General features: G+C 42.6%; 1 protein-coding gene across 1 annotated transcript in view; it reads right to left on the bottom strand.

Moving 5' to 3' along the window:
* Positions 1 to 13932, bottom strand: part of LMNTD1 (lamin tail domain containing 1) — a 440913-nt gene extending 426981 nt beyond the window's left edge. The window contains exon 1 of the mRNA XM_030213683.1: positions 13858 to 13932. The gene's annotated coding sequence lies outside the window, so the exon portion shown is untranslated. The remainder of the gene's footprint in view (positions 1 to 13857) is intronic.
* Positions 13933 to 16955: the final 3023 nt, after the last annotated feature.

Raw genomic sequence — 16955 nt, forward strand, 5'->3', positions numbered from 1 at the left:
TTTTGTGTTTCAGGAACGCCAACTCTTCAGCCTTTATTTTCTCAGTCACTTGCTTGGAGAACCATATCGGTTTCCTTTTTCTCTTGCTTTTATTTACTCTCCTTACATAAAGGTTTGTGGCCATATTATAGCTTCTTTCAGCCTGGACCACTGTCCTTCCACTTCTCATTCGCCCTCCTAGCCCATCAGCTCCTTCCTCAGGTATTCCCCCATTTTACTAAAATCAGCATGCTTGAAAGCCAGGACTTTGAGTTTTGAGTGGCCGCCCTCCACTTCAGCTGTCATATCAAAACAAATTGTTTGATGGTCACTGCTGCCCAGGTGGGCACCCACTCTGATATTTGACACACTATCCCCATTTGTGAGCACCAGATCCAGCGTCGCTCCCTCCCTTGTAGGTTCCGTCACCATTTGTCTGAGCAGAGCACTTTGAAAAGCATCCACGATCTCTACTTCTTTCCGATTCCGCAGATGGAACCTTCCAATCTACATCCTGCAGATTGAAATCTCCCAGTAACAGCACCTCTCTCTTCTTTCCCAACTTTTGAATATCTGCGATCAGATCTTTATCTAGTTCTTCCAATTGTGTCAGGGGTCTGTAGACAACACCCACATGGACAGAGGTTCTATTCTCTTTTTAAGGTGATCCATATCGCTTCTTCCTTTCCCCAGGTCCCTGTCATTTCAGTCACTGCGATATCATTTCTCACATACAGAGAAATGATATCGCAGAGCTTGCTTTGTTATTTGCAATGCTGTATTGTGGATTTCAGTGCTGCGCTATATGCTTTTATTTTTGCTTATGATGACAATAAAGATATTTCTATATAAAAACAACAGCAAACACTTATGACTGCCTTTATGTGAGAATTTCATCCCTGTTGTCTGGTTTCTGGTTACATTCAATTAGAGTGAGTAGATGCAACTTGATGCTGCTGTCCATTGCTTCTATTACATATCCACTCACTCTTCTCACTGTCATCTTTATAACCCCTGCACAGATTTTGAGACTGTTGGAAGAGTAGTCTTCATGGCGTTTGATTTTTTTAAATCTGTATCAACGCTTATGTGGTAAATAAAATTTGGTCTGCTGGTTTGCTGCCTTTATTGGATCTTGCAGTTCATCTGACTGTTTGGTTTCTTGGACCTAAGCATATCTTCATCCGGAAATTTGTGTTGCTGCATCCTCTGCACACTTTTGCACATTTTGGAATAACCTCAAGTGCTAGTGTGTTTCTTTCATCGTTCTCCCCACTGTGACGCTACTCAGGGAGCAAGGCTTTTGGGAGTTAGATTTTGCACTATCATGGTGCAGGGCATTGACATGTTATTCACTGCCACTTTCTGAGCACTCGATGGTTTCATTACAGTCTTTAGCAAAGTAGTTAAATGAAGAACAACATTTATAACAGATTCTGTACTTTTTGAGCAATTTAAGTTTCTTTCAAGGGTTTCTCCCTAAACCCACAACATTTTCTCAAAGGATGAGGTTTCTTGTTCAAAGAGCACTGTCTGTTTGGATCTTCTACTTTGTCTGTAGCAGGAGGAAGGCCAGAAGGTAAAGAAGCTGTGGGCCACTCTTCCATCTTGTACACAGATGCAGGTTTCTTTATGCTTCTTATATGGCCTTTCATTTAACTAATTAGTACCGCTGAATATTAGCACTAAACGCTAAAACCATAGCCAGCAATTTTGCAGGTGGTCTGGGGCAGAGTCAGAACTTAAGCAGGTTAAGTGCCAATATTTAGCCTGAGCTAAACTGTCTTTTAAAATAGTTTTCAAAAATTTCCAAATGCTGTTTAACATCACCTAAATCTCTAATTATGACAGCTTCACATTTCTTCACCTCTCCAGTCCTCACAACAATGGCATCCACATGTACTTTCGCAGTATCTACCTGTTTTCCAACTTCTCGTACCTGTGACTTGAGCATCAGAAAATTAAGCCTTTAGTCCCACAACAGTGTCCCATAAAATATCAAGAGTTACTTACCCAGGTTTAGGGGGTAGAGCAATTATATGAGCTAGCAGTAAACAAGCAGGAACCTTAGAGCTCACTCCAGTCACAGAAAACTTTGGAAGAGTTACTTCCTTCTGTCCTCTGACCACACTGACACCACTCAAGTGCTCCATGATTTCCCCCGAAGGTCCACTCTATGACTCTGTGTATGAGTTTGCTCCCACATCTGGGCAACCAGCTCTAGAGTCGATTGCTCCAATCTGGAAATGCTGCACACTGGCTTGGGGAACCTGCTTCAGAGGAGGGTCTCAATTATTCAGACTCAAGGAAGAAAAAAAAATCTTCATTGCTGAAAGAGACACCAGTTCCCAGCTTAACATTCACAAGTTGAACTCCCGCTATGGGGGTGCTGGTCGCCACTGCATAGCAGAAGATGGTAGACTGCACCAAACATGACAACTATGAGGCAGACTGTGGGGCCAAGGCACCCTGACCTTGGAACTTCCTTTTTTCCATTTCAGGTCAGTTCAAAGCAACTTCACACACACCCTGCCTCAGCAGCCATCTTGGACTCTCTCCATTAATGCCACGGTAATTTGCATGCCGTTGATCTCCTTCATGAAGATTACAACTTTTTTAGCATGTGTATTAGGAAACTATGCACATAAGCTCAGTGTACAGTTCAGTCTCATGGAGGGGCATTTTAAAAAGGACGTCCAAGTCAGAATTGGAACGTCCTGCTCATAATGTCCAAACAAAATGTCCATCTCATAGCTATTTTTAAACAGGAAAAACTTTGGGGGGTTTCCTGTTCGAAAATATGTGAGAACATCCAGAATGAATAGCCATTTTCCAAAATAAAAATGTCCAAATTATGACCACCAAAAAACCATGAACAAGGACATCTGTCTGGCACCACTTGTATAAAAATTGCCACCCAGACATCCCTGAAGAGCAGAGGGGCAGCCTAGTGGTCAGTGCAGTGGACTTTAATCCAGGGCACCCAGGTTCATAATACATTGCAACTCTGTTATTTTAAATGGTGAGTTCTCCAGAGACACTGTACCTGACTGTACACCACCTCAATAGCCCTCAGGCTTGTAGGTGTCTTTAATATTTAGGTACAGTAGGTATATCTCTGTTTCTGGAGGGCTCACAATTTAAAAGTAAAAAGAGCTGAAGTGACATTTGAACCTGGTTCCCCTGGTTTATGGTCCACTGCACTGACTACTAAGCTACCATTCAGACTTGCTTGCTGCTCTCTTCAGAATGCCCATAATATTTGATGTTGTCAGGGAGCCTAGTTTCCCAATCCAGTATCACTTTCAGGGGTGAGTGAGGGGGACAGTAACCAGAGGGGGATTAAGGAGGGGGGTCATACCTTAATCTCTTCTGTGGTCAGCTACTCAATTAGGGCTCCTTTTTATACCCTGGACGTGATTGAAACTGGTCTGTGGACGCCCTTCTTTTTTGGCTTGGACTTTTCTTCTCATTTGATTATTGCAGTTGGACGTCTTAAATTTGGGCCCTCCTTAGTCCTCCCCTAAACATGCCCCCTTGCTATTTGGACTAACTGTAATGTAGGATAGCCAAATCCTGCCTTTCAAAAATCATGATTTGGAGGTTTTTGGCAGATGAATGGGGGTTTTTTTGGCTATTTTGAGATATCCATCTGCTTTGAAAATGAGCACCATGGCTTATTACATTGACCACTGTATTTGACATGGATCGAGGGTGTAAGATGTTAGTGACCAGACCTCTCAATCCAATCCTTCCGAAATCCTACCATAATTATAATAACAAAATTGAAACCATCTTTTAAAAAAATGTCCTGTAGTTCAATGCACTGTTCTATTAAACTGTATCCTTTGCCAAGATCTTCTGATTTTATGTTTGATTTATTTGATTGTTGTTTTCCACTACACCTACTGTACCAGAACATAATTCATTTTGAGCTACTTGTGAAAACGGTGTTCAGCTGCTGACTGCTTTGTAGTAACAACTGTTGGAAAAGGCAAAATATAGATTCATAAATTACATTTGGAAGATTTGATTATATTCCTCCCTAGAATCTCACATCCCTTCTTTTCTCCGCTCCCTTTTCTTTTTTCGATAAAGAGAGACAGAGAAATCAGGTATCATTGATATCTTCAGAGCCCTAAATTACAGTAAGCATTTTCAAGTCATTTCTCTGTCTAAATGAGAAACAGCCAGCATGAAAAGGTCACTTGAGTACGATATGTCTAAGTAGCTCCAGCAATTTCTACTGTCACTGGGGTCATATTAGCTAACGGTAATGATATGGAAAATAGGTTAGATACCACTTTTATATTTCCATGTTATTTAGTTGTGTTAAGGTGACAGTATGTACTGTTTCAAGACCAGTATAAGAACAAATGACAGAGATCCCAAAATCAATTCTTTGAGGGCAGCAAAAACCAGTGGCGTAGCCAAGGGTGGGTCTGGGTGGGCCCAGGCCCACCCACTTTGAGCTCAGGCCCACCCAGTAGCAGCATACCTATAATGTGACTGGGAGGGATCCCCAAGCCCCACCAGCCAAAAACTCCCAACGACTGTCCCTCCTGCATACCTTGTAAATAGCAGATCTTTGCCTGTAGCAAGCAGCAACTGATACATACTGCTCGCACTGGCCCCACAGCCATCCATCTGACATATTCCTGCCTATGTGGAAATAGGAAGTTGCATCAAAGGGAAGGCTGTGGGGCCAACATGAGCAGTGTGAATTAGTTGCTGCTCACTGCTGGTGAAAATCTGCTATTTAAAAGGTATGCAGGAGAGGGGGGATGTTTGAGAGACCATATGGAGGCATATTTTCAAAGCACTTAGCCTCCCAAAGTTCCATAAAAACCTATGGAACTTAGCCTCCCAAAGTGCTTTGAAAATATGCCTCCATATGGTATGCAGGCGAGAGAGGGAGAGACCAAATCACTTGTGGGACAAATGGAGTTCTTCTGCCCACCCATCTTGGACCCAGGCCCACCCAAAACTGGGTGTCTGGCTACGCCCCTGCTGCAAACCAATCTAGATATTAGAAATTTTATATATATATATATATATATATATATATATATATATATATACCGGAATTGGCAAACGCCTTTACGGGGTACTATGTAAGCCACAGTGAGCTTGCAAATAGGTGGGAAAATGTGGGAAACAAATGAAACAAACATATATATGTTTCCCACATTTTCCCCACCTATTTGCAGGCTCAATGTGGCTTACATAGTACCCCGTAAAGGCGTTTGCCAATTCCGGTATGAACAAATACAAAGTGATATTATGGTAGAATAAGGTTCATGTGTGACAAACACATTAGGGATCTTGGAGTGGAAGAGTTATTTTATGTCCATTACAAGCTTTGGTTTCGTTGTGTTACAGGGATTCAGGTTTTTAAGTTGGGTCGGTGGGGTATGCCTTTTTGAACAAAATACATATGTGTAAATCTTGAAAAATCAGACTAGTCTGGATCTCTATGACTTTTATAGGCTGGATTTGCAGACCCCGGCTTGCAATATACATAATTGAGCATCACCAGATATTAATAATCAAAAGGTAGGGTACTATAGTTGTTTGGGAACTTTAAAAATAATGTAGCTGTTATAATAGGTTATTATTATATATTGCACTCATATTATGATTATATCCAAAGCATTGCACATATATTATTAAAGTGAATTCAGTGTTCATGCTAGTATGTTAATAATATTAGAAACCAAAATCCTTAGTTTATCAGCAGAACAGGTACTATACGGATAATAGTGGTGTACGTTTTCATATATTTAGGTGCCAAGGTACCTCTGTCCTATTCTGGAATGACCAAATCTAGGGGCCCTTTTACTAAGCCACATAAGCGTCTACACATGCCCAACGTGCACCAAAATGGAGTTACCACCTGGTTACCATGTGGCTCTTGCAGTAATTTCATTTTTGGCATGCGTCCGATATGTACGGCTGAAAAATAAATGTTATTTTCGGACATGTGCCAAGTGGCATTTGATGCGTGTAGGTCATTACAACCCGGTTACCGTGTGAGACTTTACCGCTAGGTCAATGGCTGTCAGTAAGGTCACAGACCCAAAATGGATGTACGGCAATTTTAATTTTTCCGCACCACCATTTTTGGCAAAATTATTTAAAAAGGTCTTTTTTACAGGCACCTTAGTAATGTTAAACTGTTCGTGAGCACTTGTGCCTAGGCCAAGGCCTAGGGAAGACCAAACAGGCGCTAAGCAAACCCATGGCCACAAAGCCACGCACACTCAGGAGAATCCACTAGCACCACAAGAAAAAGGAGATAGACCACTCAGGTGGGCCTTACGGCCGAACTGGAACCTACTCATACAGAGTCCAAGCGTACGAGCCTCACAGCTGAACTGGAACCGAGTCATACACTAGGGAAGGGAAAAAGAACAACGAGGGATCCCAAAAGGGACTGGAGCACATACAATGCACACAGCACTAGCTAGTGACACAAAGGGAGGGTGACAGACAAAAAGCTGGCTGGTACAGGCTATGACCAGAGGAAGAGAATGCAAACAAAGGCTACACAGAAACACAGGTAGCAGAGGCAAAGCCTGCAGGGAAAAAGGAAAGCCGAGGACAGAATGGGACACAGACTCTACAAGAGCGAAGCTCCACAGGAATACTCTAGGCTGTACCATACAACACTCAAAGGTAAAGGGAAGCCACTTATAGGAATACACAAGGCTGTGCTACACAGCACTCAAGGGTCAAGGGAATCCACTTACAAGAATACACAAGGCTGGCCACAAAGGTAAAGGGAAACCACTCATAAGAATACATAAGGCTGTGCCACAGAGTCAAATAACAGACACTAGAGACAAAGGGGAAAGCAAGCAAACAAACAGGGAAAGCTGCCTTTACATACACAAATCAGATAAGGAGCAATGCTCACAAGAATCAGGAGACAAACACAGCAGACAAAGAGTTAAAGCAGGCTAAAGGGAAGGGCTGCTTTAACATACAAGTCAGGAAGAAGCAGGGTTTACACTGCAGTCAAAAGTTTAAAGATAACAAAGGAGAAAAACAAACAGTGCTCTTACCAGAACTCAGCAGCACACAGAGACAGAGCAAACAGAGCACCCACAGCTGCACGGAAGTAAGGAAATCAAGGAAAGCAGCTAGGCTAGGGAAGCAATCAAGCATACACTGGGAACAACCAGCACACAGAGAAGCTATAAGTAACAAGAAGAGTAAGCAAACTCCAATGGATGCACAGTGTGCTACTAGCACAGACAGAGAGAGGAAAAGAGGCTCAGCTAACAGGAATCAACGCTAAAGCATATGCTGTAGGAAGAGGTAGATTTAAATAGATCTGACTTCTGACATCTGCTGCCTCAGATGTCAGCTCAATCCTTAACAGGCCAATCAGAAGCGAGTCCCAGTCATTCCCCTGCCAGTCTTAGCAGAATCATAACAAGTAAAAGGACCCCTAGAGATGAGATTGAAATTCAGCATCTTGCCTGTTGAAGTTTTGACTTTGTTAAAAGCCCCAGCAAGTTTGCCAATTAATGCCAGATTATGATGTGGTTGTCTAATTGAGAGCACAATTTTCACAATGCCTGCATTGTTTCAAAGTCCATGGGCACATTGTACCCATAACTTTTGCATTGGTTTTCAAAGTGGAAATACATGCATACGCTGGAAGAGAGGAGACATGATAGAAACATTTAAATATCTCAAGGGCATTTATGTACAGGAAGAGAGCCTTTTCCAAATGAAGGAGAGCTCTGGAATGAGGGAGCATATGACAAAGTTAAGAGGGAATAGGCTTAGGAGTAACCTAAGGAAGTATTATTTCACAGAAAGGGTGGTGGAGGCATGGAATGGCCTCCCGGTGGAGGTGGTGGAGTCGAGGACTGTTCCAGAATTTTAAAAGGCATGTGATAAGCATGTGGGATCGCTTAGGAACAAGTAGAATTGGGGGGTTACAGAGGATGGGCAGACTAGATGGGTCATATGGCCTCTATCTGCCGTCATGTTTCTATATTGATGATGAGACCTCAACTCCCTGATTTCAGAACCACAGGACCTTGGTTTTTTGTGCATTCAATTTCAGTTTATTGGTCAGAGCCCAGGTGCTAACAGCAGTCATGCAATGTGCTACAGACTGAGTTGTATCTTTTGTTTGATGCTGTCACTGGTAAGAGAAGCAGGATGTCATCCATGTAGGGTTACAGTAGTTCATTAAGACCCAGGTGTATTGAAGCAAGGGATTGATAAAGGGCCTCATTTCCTAATTAAAATAAAGCTGCAAAAAAAATGAGGCTTCTTAAGTGTATATATGAGACAAGTGAGTATGATGGGTTGGTATGATTCTACATTCTTAACAAGAAGTTTGAATAATACTAGACTCATAGAAGTCATACTGACCCCTAGACTGAATAATATTTAAAGCTAGCACAATATAGTTTTCTACAGTTCTAGTCAATCTACTAGAAATATGAGAACAAAGGATAAGATATAAACTGTGAGTTAACAGGTGGGATTTACCTGAAAGTAGGGACCACTTGCATTAATAAAATGATAAAATTACAGGCAATTGAAGCCTAGTATAAGATTTCATATTATTATTTTGTGGCAAATTTCAAACTAGATCTCAGTTAATGCTAAGAAGTGGAAGGAATAACAGCTGAAGAGATCATGGACATAGGCCAGTAACTTGGATATAGAGCAGACCATTCTCTCAGAACTTGCGATGGGGGACAGAGATGAGGTGATGAGTAGAAGTGTGCAAGTTGCTCTAAGAATAACCATGAAGGGACATGGTAGTGGATGACATGGCAGAGGTAGTTACCCAAGGAAAGAAGGAAGATGCTAGGGAAAGTCAAAATTGTCACAATAAGACAGTGTTCTTCAATGCAAATCAAAGGTGCCAATAGTGACCCCTAGAGTCCTAGAGGATGGCTCCCATCAACATTCAGTTTTCTTTCTTGCTATTCTCTGCCTCTCAATCTAAGCTTTTGACAAAGGGGGGAGTAAATAGGGGGAAAGAGCTGCATGCTGGAAGGACAAGGCATTTCTCAATAGAAGAAGAAGAGGAAACATTTGGGAACACTCACAATGAAAAGTTTGAAGGCAGGCTGGAAAGGATGGATGTCATTGAGATATGCTGATCAGCAGTGCCGCAGCCCTTCATGGGAAGATATTTGGCAGCTCTCCTTTAGCTCATCTGGATCTAAAGTGACTTTGACTTAAAAATTTATGAAGACCACTGCAATAGGTGATTAGTATGAAAAGCTCTTGGAGGAAGAAATTAGGTGTGCAGGAGCAGTGTACAGGGCAGATGTAGGGACAGTGGGGGCTAAGATGGGATAACTGTATGAGTGATTTAAAAATAAGAAGATGCCACTGAGGCACAGAAGGACAATAACAAAGCAAACATCACTAAGCACTTGTATGGCATAAGGGAGGAGGAGGAAATGTAGTCAGAGGATGTAGAAAATTGTGAATGGGTGTGGTTTAATTGAGGAGCAGAGGAACTAATAACTGGGGTTAACAGTAAAATAACACATCTTAAAGTTAGCCCAAGTTCATAACATCCATCCTAATTACCCTAAAAATACAAAATATCTTCTCTTCTGAAGAAAAGTGTATGTTGTTTTATAGCAGACAACAAAGTATAGCCAACAAGGAACTAGTTTTATAACAGGGTCCGTAAGTGTAAAAATCCATAAAGGAGCCTACTTTATTATTAAAGAATCTTTTTATTGATTATAGCAACATAATAAACTTTGTAACAGGTGAACACTGATGAAAAACAATACAAAACCAACATTTATTTGAATGCATTTGATATACCGCTATGGCCAAAAATAGGCACTAACACCAAGATTCTATATATCGCGCCATTTCTGTGCAGAAATAGAAGCATATTCCATAACAATGTGCATAACTTAATTAGTTAACAAGCTAATCAGTGCTGATAATTGGATGTTATCAAGCAACTATCAGTACTAATTAGCATTAATTAGAATTTACACACACAACTTGCTAAGCGTAGTCTGTAAAGTGGTGCGTGCAAATTTTAATGTGTGCAGCCAAAATGTTGGTATGGCCACAGGCGTGGAATGAGCATTCCAAAAATGTACACGCAGGGTTATAGAATACAACTGTTCTGTGCCTAAGTTAGGTGCCACTATTCACACCAAGTTTTACTTGGCATAAATGGATGCACCTAGACTTAGGTGCTGTCAGGCTTACAAACCCACTAGGCATATTCTATAAACCGCACCTAAATGTAGGCACTGTATAGAATACACCTAGGGGGAAATTTTTTCAATGACAATTTTTCATGCGCCATAAATAGAATCTAGTCCTAAGCAGTTTACAAAAGATAAAATTAGCATTAAAAGAGAAATAAAAGCAATTGTTAAGATTTAAAACAGGAAATATAGATAGGAGATAAGTTTAAGAAGAAGAGGAGAAAGTCAAAGAGAAAGGATAGGTCTTCAGGGCTTGCTTAAAGGCAGGAAGTGAGGGCTGATGTCTTACAGTGAGTGGGAGAGTGTTCCATATAATTTTGGGCCAAGGTAACTGAATGCTGAGTCACAAGTAGTGGTCAAACAGATCTGTGAACGGGTAGGAATGGTTAGAAGGTTGTGGTCTCCTGAGCAAAGGGAGTGCAAGTGATGAGAATGTTGTGGAGGTATGAGGGGGCCGTGAAAAGCGTAGACTTAAAAACAAGTGTCAGGATTTTGAACTGTGTTCAAGTGGATAAGGGGAGCCAGTGTTCTGAATGGAGCAAAGGTGCAACATGATTGAATCTATGAGCATTGTGAAATAGCTTGACTGTGGTGGATTGAACAAGTTGCAGATGTTTCAGTGAGTGTAAGGTAAGACCAGCATAAAAAGAATTACAATAATCTAAATGTGAGATAACCAGAGCCAAAATGAGAGGACAGAGTGAAGCGGTGGAAAGCAGAGATTGAACAGCGTGAAGTCGTGAACAAGATGAAAGGCAAGAACTGAAGAACTCCATTGATTTGTGGTTTAAAAGAAAGCACAGAGTCAAAGATCACACCAAGGATTTGAATTGAATCTTTGAAGGGTAGAAGGAGCCCATCCAGTGAGAGAGAAAGAGCATGAACCCCAGTGGTACAAGGGAAAAGTATAGATTCACACTTTTTGACATGTTGAAGAACAAAAGATTAGATTTAACCCAAAGGGAACCTTGTGACAAACATGAGTTAAGTTGAGTGATAGAGTTAATATCAGAGATTCTACAAAACAATTTGAATGTCATCCGCATAGCTGAAAGTGAACCATGAGAGAACCTTACTCAATATACCAATGGAAGCAAGACAACAAAGAAGTGTGTGATCTACTAAGTCAAAAGCTGAAGATAGATCTAGCGACATTATGACAGAGCAGCAGGTCCAGACCAAAACGTACAACTTATAGCCCTGGATGTTTTTGTTTTGTTCCATTATGGCAGAAAAACATCGAAGTGGTAGGAACACCCAGATCCCTCCCTGAATACACCCCTGACACACACCCTTGTGATTTGAATGCACTTCTAACAGACTTCATAGAAAAATATCTAAAAATTGGTTTCAAAAATATCAATTTGGATGTTTTTGTGAGAAAAATGTCCAAATGCAGATTTATGCCACTTTTTGGATGTTTTTCTCTATTGAAAATGAGCCCCATATTAATCTATGGAACTTTGTAAGTCTAAGTGCTTTTAAAATATGCCTCTACGTGTCTTTATATAATAGTCTATACAATGCCCTCCTCCCCCACTAGTACTCAAAGAGGTTCTTTTACTAAAGTGCGCTAACAGATTTAGCTTGCACTAACGATTAGCGTGTGCTAAATCATAAGATGCCCATAGGAATATAATGGGCTTCTTATCATTTAGCACACTCTAAATCCATTAGTGCACCTTAGTAGAAACTTAGGGGGTCTTTTACTAAGGCACGCTCATGTTTTTAGCGCGCACTAAAAATAGGCATGCGCTAAACCTTAGAGACGCCAATGCATTCCTATGCATCTCTAACATTTAGAGTGTGCCCAATTTTAGTGCGCACCAAAAATGTGAGCATGCCTTAGTAAAAGACCCCCTTAGGTTGTGAGTCCACGAGGGACAGAAAAAGTACCTGCATATAATATATGTAAACTGCTTTGGTTCTACCCACAGAAATGTGGTATATAAAATCCATAACCCTTGACCTCTTAATAAAAGGACCCCAAACACTCTTGCACAGACTTCCACCTGTTCTGAAGTTGGTGCAAAGGTATGCATGCATTCTATGCATGTACTTGTGCATTTTATAAAACACTAGCCGTTAAGCCCGTTAAAACGGGTGAGATTTGTGTTTTGCAAAATGTAATAATTCTCACATCCATGTCCAGCAACCCTGCTCTCTCCCCTGCCCTCCCCCCCATGTCCAGCAGCGCTCCTGTCTCCCCTGACCTCATCCCGTCCACCGACCCTCCTCTCTCCCCTGCCCTCCCCCCATATCCAGTAACCCTCCTCTTTCCCTTGGCCTCCCCCCCGTCCACCAACCCTGCTCTCTCCCCTGCCCTCCCCCCATATCCAGTAACCCTCCTCTTTCCCTTGGCCTCCCCCGTCCACCAACCCTGCCCTCCCCCATGTCCAGCAACCCTCCTCTCTGCCCTACTTTCTCCCCATGTCCAGCAACCCTGCTCTCTCCCCCCTGCCCTCCCTTCATATCCAGCTACCCTCCTCGCCGCCGCTCCCGCCCCCCTCCATGCCGGGCCTCCTGCACTGACATGAGAGCGCCTCTAGTCAGCGGAGGTGAGAGGCACTCTCATGTCAGTGCAGGGGGCCCAATACGGAGGGGGGGGGCCGGAAGCGGCGATGTCGGGGATGGGGGGTAGTGGAGGTTGGTTCACCGGCGATGTTGTTTCGTCTCCAGGCTCCAGCGGCCTTTTCCCTCTCTGTTCCACCCTCTGACATCATAATGTCTTGACACAAGGGCAGGACAGAGAGGGAAGTCTCTACTGCGCATTTGCAGGTGAGTCGGTGACTTGTCATTTATATGTTTGATTGGCATATATCACAAGTCCAAACTATTCCCCCAGGAAACACCTACAAGATGTATATGATATGTTACTATGTAAGTGTGCCAGGAATGAAAAAAAAGAGCGGAGACGGCCAAGGAGAAATGACTACAGGAACTGTGTGATGTACAAAACCTTTATTTTGCGTAGACCTGGCACAGCCATATCAGGTGTACCAGAAATAAAGGGTGAACTCTGACACAGGTATTAGCCGAAACACAATCATGTCAGGTCTACCAGAAATCAAGGGGACCCCTGATGTTGGTGTTAGCCAAAACACAGCCATGTTGGGTCTACCAGAAATAAATGGGGACCCCTGAAGCTAGCATTAACCAAAACAACTGTATTGGGTCTACTTAAAATAAAGGGGGACCCCTGATATTGGTGTTAGCTGAAACACAGCCATATCAGGTCTACCTGAAATAAAGGCTTTTCACATCATACAGTACCTTTGGTCATTTCTCCACCCCGTGGCCATCACCACTCTTTTTAATTCCTAATGTTTTTCTTGAAGTTTTGTTTCTTTGTTGTTCTTTTGTCTGTTGTACAATGTACATGTACACCATTTTTTCAGTGACCATACATATATGTATATATTTGGCAATGCAATTTTATTAAAGTCCTTTTCTACAAGTAAAACATGCAGAAAACACTTTGTAAAATTACTCCACCAGTCTACATATAATGATACAGTAAAGATCCACATTCAGCATATTTCAAATTTGTTTCTGGGCTAGCTTCTCTTAAGTTAGTAAAAAAATACAGATGCATATTACATTTAATCCTTGAACTAACCTTTTTTTCTGGCTTGTATGGTTTACTTACTTTATTTCTGGAAGGTATATGAAAATGAAAGCTTTGGGTTTTTCTCTCAGAAAGTCTCTGTGGTATCTGAATCTAATCAGCTCTTCTTTAGCTCTAGCCCCAGTTCCCTGCTGACTGCAGTAGATTTGTTGATGGTTACCAAGGGTAACAAGCTTGACTGAAGGTTGCAATAAAATTCCCACTGTCTGGGCGGTGTTTATGTGGCTGGATTATAGCGGGCAAACAGGATGGACCAGATCTGAATGTATCTAGCTTGCTGTGTATGTTGCACAATATCCATTGCTCAACATTATTTAAGTATCTAGCTTCGGATCCACTAAGTTTGGGTGGCTTCTTATTATATAGCAATGTTTTGAGAGCAATTTATGTGATTTCATTCAGATCCACTGATCAAAGGCAGTTCACATAGCTAGTAGTAGTAGTAAGTTTTAAAGGGTTTGGACAAGTTCCTGGAGGCAAAATTTAAACACTTATTAACCATGTAGAATTGGGAAAGCAACTGCTTATCACTGGATATAAGCAACAAGGAATGGATCTAATCTTTAGGCTCTTGCCAGGCACTTGTGATGAGCATCAGTCACTGCTGGAGACAGGATACTCAGGGCTCAGTGGACCTTTGGTCTGATCCAGCATGGCATATCTTACTTTATTAAGGGTGGTATACAGCAGAGTTAGAGGTATGTAGCATACTGCCATTGCCACATATTAACAGTTGTGAACAAAGACCTAATTTCAGAGAATATCTGCTAGGGAAATTACAGTTTGTGATGTATATAATATCATCAACCATTATCACCCTCTGTGAGATTGTATGACTACTTTTCAGTGCACCTGGAACTCATTAGTTAGTTGTAAGTCCACAGTGATGTTTGCAGTCCTTAGATGAAATGTCACTTAGTACATGGTTGAATTTGCTAAGCTATGTTAATGCACTAACATGTCTTATTGCAGTAATGTGCAGACTTCCATTTTAACATGCATTATTTAACACGGGCTTTATTAAAGTTAATGGAGTTTATTTACTAATAACATATATTAAATGCAAGTTGGTAAACCTCCAGCAAGAAAGCAATGATTTTATCATCCATATATCAATATCTATATATATCTGACCATCTCTAGGAAAAAGTGACTAAAGTCTCCAGAAACAAAAAATGAGATTGTAATGAATTAAGGTGGTATATGAAGTCTTATCCCCTGGCCTATCCCTATCCCTATTAGAGCAAACAATTTGCAATATAACAGTTCAAACCCCATCCTTTTATGTGAAAAAAAAAATTACATAAATTCAAACATGCAACTTTTATAGATTGTTTATGGACTCATAACCTGAAAAATCAGCCAGGCTCAACACTTTGGATCAGCCGCTTTAGTCACCTTTTCCTAGAGACCAGTGCCGTAGTGAGGGCTAATGACACCCGGGGCGGGTCGCCGCTGCGCACCCCCCCGGGTGCAGCATGGCGCGACCCCCCCCCCTCTTCGGCACACCCCCATCCGGAGCGAACCCCCCCAGACCGCATTCTTACCTGCGGGAGGGCCAATCCGCCCCGAGTGCATGTCACTCGGAGCTGCGTCGGCCCCACTGGTTCCCTGCTCTCTCTGCCCGGAACAGGAAGTAACCTGTTCCGGGGCAGAGGGAGCATAGAACCAGCGGGGCCGGCACCCCCCGAGCACGTGCACCCAGGGCGGACCGCCCCTCCTACGCCACTGCTAGAGACAGTCACTTATTACTAGTACCTAAAGGCCATTATCTATGAAATTCTATATATTGGACTAGATTTTATATATCACATCTAAAAAATTGGCGCAGAAACAAAATATGCTTAGGTGTATTCTATAAAGTATGCCTAAATTTCAGCATACTTTATAGAATAAATCTAAATTTCCATATGGTTTATAGAATACACCTAGGCCCTCATGATCAAAAGCCCTGCGCTGTTCCAAACAGCGCTCTAAAATAGCGCTGGAACAGCGTGGGGCTTTACCGCACTGATGATCAGAGATAATACATGCAAATGTAAGCAGCGCAATTATCTCTGATCATCGGGTAGAAGTGCGGGCGAATTGTGCCTAAGCATGCGCTCAGCACAATCCTCCCGCACTTGTTTCACAGGTCTGGGCTGTCAAAAGCCCAAACCTGTCAAACACCCTGCCCCGTCAACTAACACCCTGCCCCAAGGCCCGAGCAATGGGGGCTGGAGGTCTGGTGGACCTCCGGCCCCCCCTACGATCCCACCCCCCCAGGTTCAGGGAGGGCTGGAGATCCGGTGGGTCTCCAGCCACCCCAAACCCCCCGAAATTGGTCCCTGGTGGTCTAATGGCCGCTGACAAAACCCCCTCCCACCCAGCGAGCGACGGGGGGGAGGGGGCTAGAGGTCCGGCAGACCTCCAGCCCACCCCAACTCCCCTCCCCAGCATTGTCCAAGCGATCGCTGGTGGTCCAGCATAAGGACAGTCCCCTCCTGGCCCCCCTACCTGGGATGCGCTGGGTGGAGCTGGCATAGGGTTTGCCGTGGCCAGCGACCCAATCTTTGGTGCGCTGGTCACTGATCATTGGGGATGAATGCACTGAGCCCTGTTTAGCATGCATTTGCATGCTAGTATGGCGCTAACGCCTCTAGCGCCGGCATTTGCTTTTGATCATGAGGGTGCTAGTGTCTGTCCACACGATTGAATTCAGTGATAGGCAATTATGCCAAGTAAAGCTTGGTGTAAATGCCTAAATTAGGCATGGACCGGGTATATTCTATAACAATGTGCATAATGTCTAGAAACTCCCATGACCCACCCATTCCACACCCATGGCCACACCCCCTTTTCAACTATGCAATTTAGAATTTACATGCATTACATTATAGAATATGCTTAGACAGTAATGCGCATAAATTCAAATTAATGCCAATTAGTGTCAATAATTGCTTAAGTGGCAATTATCAGTGCTTAGTGGCTTGCTAAGTAATTAAATTGTGCACACAAGTCCAGAATATGACTGGATTTACACATGCAATTTAAATCTCATTATATAGAATCCATGGGATAGCGCCTAATGTTGGGGCCCATTTACTAAGCTGCGTAAGGGCCTACACGGGTACAGCATG

Source organism: Microcaecilia unicolor, chromosome 9 (genome assembly GCF_901765095.1).
Source record: "Microcaecilia unicolor chromosome 9, aMicUni1.1, whole genome shotgun sequence".
Taxonomy (NCBI): Eukaryota; Metazoa; Chordata; class Amphibia; order Gymnophiona; family Siphonopidae; genus Microcaecilia; species Microcaecilia unicolor.